The sequence below is a fragment of the Ammospiza caudacuta genome, chromosome 4, assembly GCF_027887145.1.
Source record: "Ammospiza caudacuta isolate bAmmCau1 chromosome 4, bAmmCau1.pri, whole genome shotgun sequence".
Classification (NCBI taxonomy): Eukaryota; Metazoa; Chordata; class Aves; order Passeriformes; family Passerellidae; genus Ammospiza; species Ammospiza caudacuta.
In genome coordinates this window covers 35,380,824-35,387,859 of record NC_080596.1, presented here as the reverse complement: position 1 = coordinate 35,387,859, position 7,036 = coordinate 35,380,824, and the positions used below count along the sequence as shown (strand labels likewise).

General features: G+C 42.4%; 1 long non-coding RNA gene across 1 annotated transcript; it reads right to left on the bottom strand.

The window, feature by feature from the left end:
• Nucleotides 1-1,110: 1,110 nt before the first annotated feature.
• LOC131557236 (uncharacterized) lies at nt 1,111-4,756 on the bottom strand. Its single transcript, XR_009274722.1, has 3 exons — nt 4,692-4,756; nt 1,332-1,476; nt 1,111-1,215 (listed from the first exon to the last, which is right to left on the bottom strand). It is a non-coding gene; the product is annotated as an uncharacterized LOC131557236 (long non-coding RNA).
• Nucleotides 4,757-7,036: the final 2,280 nt, after the last annotated feature.

Here is a 7,036-nt window from a genome sequence, read left to right as displayed (position 1 = left end):
GTTTCACCTTTGCAAATATCCTAGAACCATAAGGAGGTGCTGGGTCTGGGAACACACTCCTGAGGGGTAGACAAAGCTTTGTCTGTATCTGTTGCGCCATCCCAGCTCCTGCTTCTCCAGGATCAACAGGAAGAATATCTGAGAAAAGCAGGAGTGCAGACAGCTTGCATGTTTGCAATAATTTTGATAACAAACCTGCAATCTAAATAAAATAGCTCTCAAGATTTGGGGTATCAGGAGAAGAGATGCTGGTGTCACCTTTGCTGGGACCTTTTCCTATGTAAAGGACATGAAGAGTCTCCAAATATTGCTCTGGGGCTTGATGACAAATTATGAATTGGTTTGGTGCTCAATTTCTAATGCAGCAGAGAAAAGGTATTTGTATTAGTTATACCTAAACTCCATTTCCCTCCTGCAATGTGTGTTTGTCAGGCATTGTTAAAGGCCCTCACCAGCTCACAGGTCTGTCCCAGCTCCATCACTGATCCCACACAGAAGGCACTGGTGTGTTTGACAGACCACGGGCACAGCAGTGGAACAGGAATTCGCTCTGCCCCCATCTCCTGGCACTCCCACTATGCAGCCAGATGCAGCTCCACACAGTTTGGCACTGCGGGCTACTGGGCACTGTGCACAGCTCATGGTGCCACCTGGGCTGGCCTAGTTTGCACTGAGCTAGGAAAATATAATGATCACATTTTCCAGCTTTACTCGAGCTGATCCCCAGAGTAGCAAAGTTTCCGCATAAAGCAAGCAGTACTACTTCATATCCTGCCAGTCCTTGCAAATGGTACAGCTGAGAGCAGCAGTGCTCAAGTGATGAGCATCATTCTGAGAAGAAAGGAATAATTTGCTACAAACCTTTTCACGTTTTACCTCAGGCTGGTGTCAGCCTCAGGATAAACAGATGCATCCATCACCCTAAATATAAAAGTAATTTGCATGAAAGAAGTGTATTTTTGATAGTTGAAAGCTGACAAAGAACTTACTATTTATAAAATAAAAATATAATTTTTCTTGTATAACCGAGAGAAATGAATAGGAAGAAATAAAGACCAGACTAGCAGCACCTACTATTAACAGGATGTTTTATTTCTTTATTCTCTAAAGGTCACACACCCAACAAACCTTGAACTTCCAGTTGACTGGACTTTGTGGAGGTTCACGAAACTCAGGGACTTTGATTTTAAGCAGTGCTTAAACCAGATGTACACCCTGTGGAAGAGTGGGGGAGATGGCTGAGCTGGGGTGAGATAACACTGGTTCTCATCACATTTAATTGCTAAAAACCATCTTGCACTTATCATACAGGGAGGGGAAGGAGAGCTCACCACTGGCTTTTCCATAATATTTCTACTTCCTCTTCCAAAGCACTGCACTGTCTTGTTTCCTGCTGGGTTCCATCATCCCATGATGCCTCAATGCTGCACACAGAGTCAGGAACAGATCCACTGGGAGATTTTGGGGTGATCCCTGCTACACAAATGCACACTACTATGGCCAGTGTTTAATTTCAAACATGTTTTTCTAAGAAATAACTGAGGCACTGGGGATCAAGTCAGAACATGAGATTCATGGAAAGTTTGCCAACCCTACTAGCAAGCCGAGTGAGAGCCAGGTCTGGCATCTAAAAGGATTGTTTTTCACTCTGATAATAGCAGTGAAAATGAGAATTGGTCCATCAAGTCCAAACCTGGCAATGGTTCTCGTGGCCCTGGTGGAACACAGACTTCTCATGGTCTATGAATGCAACACATGCTGAAAAAGGCAAACAACTGACATTTGATCCCATCTCCAGGTCTGACACAGAAAATTAAAAGCCTCCCACGTGGGTCTTGTTTGAAAAGATGGACAGGAAGGCAGGGAAGAACCATGTACAAACAGTGGTGGGCCCCATTTTGAGTTGGAGACATCTCCATACCTCTCCTCCATGGTACAAATCCATGTCAGATTTCCAGTTCCTGTTGAACACTGGCTGCTCCAGGAATAGAGAAGAACACAGTATGGGCCTGGGCCCTGCTGGAATCCTGCTACCTATGGGTTGGATCACGCTTCCTGTGGTTGACTTTGCAACATAGGAAAGCAAAGCATAGAAAATAAAAACCAGGTATGAGAAATGGTACCTGTTTTCTGTCTGAAAGCGAGCCAATGCCTGTCACCAGAGTTTGTCAACATTACCAGGAATTAAAATCAGGCCTGTTTGCAACTCTTTACAAGCAAGAAACAAACACCCAACTCAGCATCAGATCTATACGGTTCATAGACAGAGGTACAGTGGGATTACTGCGCAGTTACAGGGAATTTCATGAGGACATCCCAAGAAGCTCCTGTCCACAGGAGAGACATGGTAACTGTCAATATGGACATTCCCATTTCATTCCACCAATTAAAAATCCCTGAATACTAACCCCTAAGGACATGTGGCTGGTTCACAGACACCGCAGCCACAGCAGCTCAGTTGCAATGAATTTCCAGGATGCAGGCAGCCAGATTTCTCTCCTCCATCTTTGATCCCCTTTGGGCAGCTGGAAGCTGCCTGTGAAGGGCCATGACATGAGCGATATGGTTGTCACTGGCAGCTCTCTTTTGATCTTGGTGACGTAAGGCAAGACTGAAGTGGGTGCTGCCAATGCTACAAAGCCACATTCTGAACCTGTTTTTCTCTTACAAAGTCAAGGCAGTGCTAGATTCCAGTGGCATGGGGCCTTGTCCAACCCTACATTCCCTGGGAGATAAGGAGGGCATTGACTGGGCTTGGAACTGCCCAGGTGCTTCAGCCAAGAGCAAAGGGAGACAGATTCAAGTTCTGTTTGTCCATTTACATGCCATCACAGAAAAACTCCCTATAGAGACACACTGCCTATTAATCTAGAACAGACAACTGTGATCCAAATGTCATTTCAGCAGTCGAACAGGGAGATACAGCACAAATGATTTACAAAATGAGCTTAATGAAGAAACACATTGGGTCACAGCTGCTGTTCAGACTAGGCTGGAAGCAATCCAAAAACCAGAAGGAAGTGAGAGCATTAGTAAATTAGAAGGAGAGATCAAGAGCTTGCTCCTGTAAAGAAATCCTAGCTTTGAAATCCAAAATATCTAATCCTAACTACCAATATTTCTTCCAGAGCAGTGGGAGGCATCGACAAAGAACACCTGGACTCTTTGTAGACCAGCAAAAGCCCACCACAACTTTTGGGTGTCCTTGAAAAGGGCCAGCAAACAACAAAACCATGACCTCATGGCTTCTCAAACTATCCTCAAAATCAGAGACTTTTCAGAGTGAAGAGGAATATTAGTGCCTGAAATTGGTACAGATGGAGCACTGCCTGTCCTGTGAGGGAGGATTGGGGTCAATCTTGTTAGACATAATAGGACTTTATTCCGTATGGATGAAAAGATTTGGCTTCTACTGTTATGAGAGTGGCTAAGTGCAGTTGTGGTTTAACCAAATTCACAGGAGGTTGAATGAGGCTACTGAGACAAACTAGGCAGCAAACTTCCAAAGGCTGCTGGAATATTTAAGATTCCACCTCGCCTGGTGGATGCCTGCAAAACATAAATGTAATTTCCATTATGAAAAGGATTAAATTTGAAACTGCTGCTGGCTTATATAAGAATTATCGGGGCTATCAGTCCATATCATCAAGGCATAAGCTGATCACCAGCTGGGATCAGGAAGAAATCCTCTCTACTCCAAGCCCAACACAGCTACAGTGTTGGATAATTAACATGATATTGGGGAGAGGCAGATTAACACCTTGCTTTAAAGTACTCAGAAGTGGGATATTAGGCCAGATGGACAGTTATCTGCTCAACTAATACAACTTTTCTACTCTTACAAAAACACACCATTGCTCAACAGAAATTCCCAATTACTCCTGGGTTTGGTGCCATATGAATCACTAACCACTTGAACCAGTGACATTTCAGTGGTTTTACTACAATCTGTGGCTCCTGGGATGTCCCAAAGTCAGGATCTCTCTTGCAACCCTCACTAATCACAACTGCAAACCAGGGAAGGACCGTCTCTGATTGCTATGGAAAAGCCATGAACAGATTCCTGAGTTCCAGGATGCACAGCCTCGGCCTGAGGCATTCCAAAATCCATCTGCATTATTGTACATTACAGCTGCTGCTCCCCTGCTCCAAAGAGCCAGCCTGAGCTGTCTAACAGAGAAAAGTTGCCTTTTTTTGAGAGGCTTGTGTCAAAGAACTTTTAGAGAATAAGACACAGAGAGTATTCAGCCCGCATTAAATCATTTTGGCAACAAAACTGATGAAGAAAAACACAATAAAAATGCTGCAAAGAACTTTTCCAAACGTTTCTTTGAAAGAATTTGTACACAGCCAAGAGCTGCTGGTTCCACATCAAACTCCTAGGCCAATCTGTTATTTCTTTCTTTTCATTTTCCAAAGATTTTATTGGTACCTCTAAATTTTCAAGCTTTTTATAAGGCAAAGAGCATGTCTCGCCAATGACTCTTCCTCTACAACTCTGCAAGTTTTGTTTCCAGTGTTTTACCATTATCTTGAAGTACTTAAGGTTGCAATATCTTCAGATTTTGCACCATTTAAATGTGGCAAGTCTCTGCTAAATGTCTGATATGGCAGTGAAAGAGTTATCAGCTTAATTATTTACACAAAGACTGTAAGGGAAGAGTCACCAATTAGAAATTAAAATCACCTACCTCAGAATCCCAGGACTGCTCACTTCCACTTGAATCCACAGAAAGCAACCGCAGTTCCTGTTTCTTAAAAGAGAAATGTGTTAAATTCACAATTTCACCTTTTCAAGATGGAAGAGGCTCCAGTAAGGTTGATTCATTCCAGACCATCTCACTGATATTATTGCTAATTGTGACCTATGTCCTTCACATTCATTTTAGGCAACTGAAAGAGCAATTTTATGTTTTAAAAAGATAAAACTGAAGCCAAAAACTTTCAGCTGCTTAAATCTTTTTTGGTTGTTCAGTTCCAATGAGAATTTCCTATACCTGGGGTTTGAGTGGTAATGAAACTATCAGGAGTTCATCAGAAATCTGATTCAATTTTGTCCCAATAACACTTGCCTTTAATTCTGTATGAAACAGGACAAGTGTTTTCAAGCTACATTTGCTTCTAGAAAAACTTTTTTTTTTTTTCTTAGCACAAAACAAATATCTGCTTATTGCTATTTTATCTGAAAAAATGTTTTCAGAAAAATGCTTGGGAAATATTCAGGAAATGTCATGTAATGTAAGACTTTTCCAAGGTATCCTGGAAGTTTCAGAAAGCTCCAAGCTGCTCTGGGTCACCCAGCCTCCAGCAGGCTGTGAAATGTATACAGGGAAAGGCATCATGCATGCAGTGCTGGGAACGGTTAGCCTTTAACCACAGGGCAGGATGGACTGGACAAGCAAAATTCACTACAGAAGCTAAAGAGATGAAGTCATGTCACACTTGAGCTGCACTCAACTTCCTCAGCACTTTTGGGAGCTGTCCTGACCAGTCCCTAAGCTGTGTGTGCTTTCCCTGAAGCAGTTCAGAAGTTCTTCACAGGACCAAAGACATGCTCATACATTCCCTTGAGACCGGGCTCAAAGAAGTGGAATTCCCCTCCCTCCCCATAAATCCCTGATGTACAACAAATGACATCTTGCAGGGTTGGGAAAAAATCTTTTTTTACCAAACAAATCCTATTGTTTGCTTGATTCTTGTGGTTTCCTGGTGCTGGGTGGAGTATGGGGACAGCACTAATTCCACAGGCTCTAAATCAGCCAGTTGCCTGGCTTGGAGGCTGGTCTTGCAAGGGCACCAAGGAGCCTCTAACCACATTCTAAAGCAGAAACTCTTTTACACAAAAAACACTTCAAACATCAAGAATGCTTTCATTAACACCCTGTGTGCCAGACTGAATTCAGGCTCTCTCAAAGATTAGGAATGCCAGCACAATTCCATAATAAATGCTGGAAACCAGCCAAGAAAACTCCATGCTGCAAGTTGATACAGGAAATCTGTAAATTCAACACATGTAAACACAAACTTTAAGTCATGCAACAATATAAGCTGCAGAAACACTTTCTCTGGAAGTGTCCAAGTCCTGCTTGGACAGGGCTTGGAGCAACGTGGTCTAGTGGAAGGTGTCCCTTCCCATGGCAGGGGGGTGGATTGGGATGATCCTTCAAGACCCCTTCCAACCCAAACCATTTTGTGATTCCATGACAGAAGTTACTGCTTCCATTTCCTTGCAACTTGCTAAAAACCAGAAGAAGGTGGGAGACATTTTATAATTGGGTCAGCACAATAAATACTAATTAAATTAATAATGGTCCCATTAGGCAAAAATTACACTAACACAGAATTTGAGTCCACTACTCCCCAGACCGCGGTTATTACTCTAAAGACTTGTTAGCTATGGAAGTACGATGCCAGTCGTATTTTTCAGAAACAGAACAACATTTCTTCCATCCTTTATTGGAAGAGACAAAAAAATAACAATCCTAAAGAGGTGTGGCTATTAAAAATCATCTGCTATCTTTGGCTAGAGCAAGAGGCAGCTCCAGCAATCAAGCCAGGTCCCTGGAGTGGAAAGAAGAATTCTGTCTCTTATCCACTTTCCAAGTTTTTCCACATCCTGAGTTCTGCCAGATCCAGTAAAGAACTGCACTTGATGACACCTGTAGTTTTGAAGCCAAGTCTCCTCTCTCTGCTACATCATAACTCTCCATAGCAGGGAGAAATTCCTGACTCTTCACTGACATCTGCCAATTCCTTGTCACCCACGGGCACACACATTGGTACTAACTCATCTCTAAGGTCCCTTCCAACATAAACCAGCCTACGATCTTAAGAATCAGATTATTTTTTATACAAATTTACTGCTATTAAAATAAAATTTAAAACACAGGGAAAAAACTCAACAAAATCTCTCACTGAAATCCTCATTTGACTATGGGCTTACACCAGCTCCTGGCCTACAAAACAAACATCGCTGAAATACTTCTAATTTTAAGTTTTGAACTGTATTCTGACATTTTAAAACATGTAAATGATT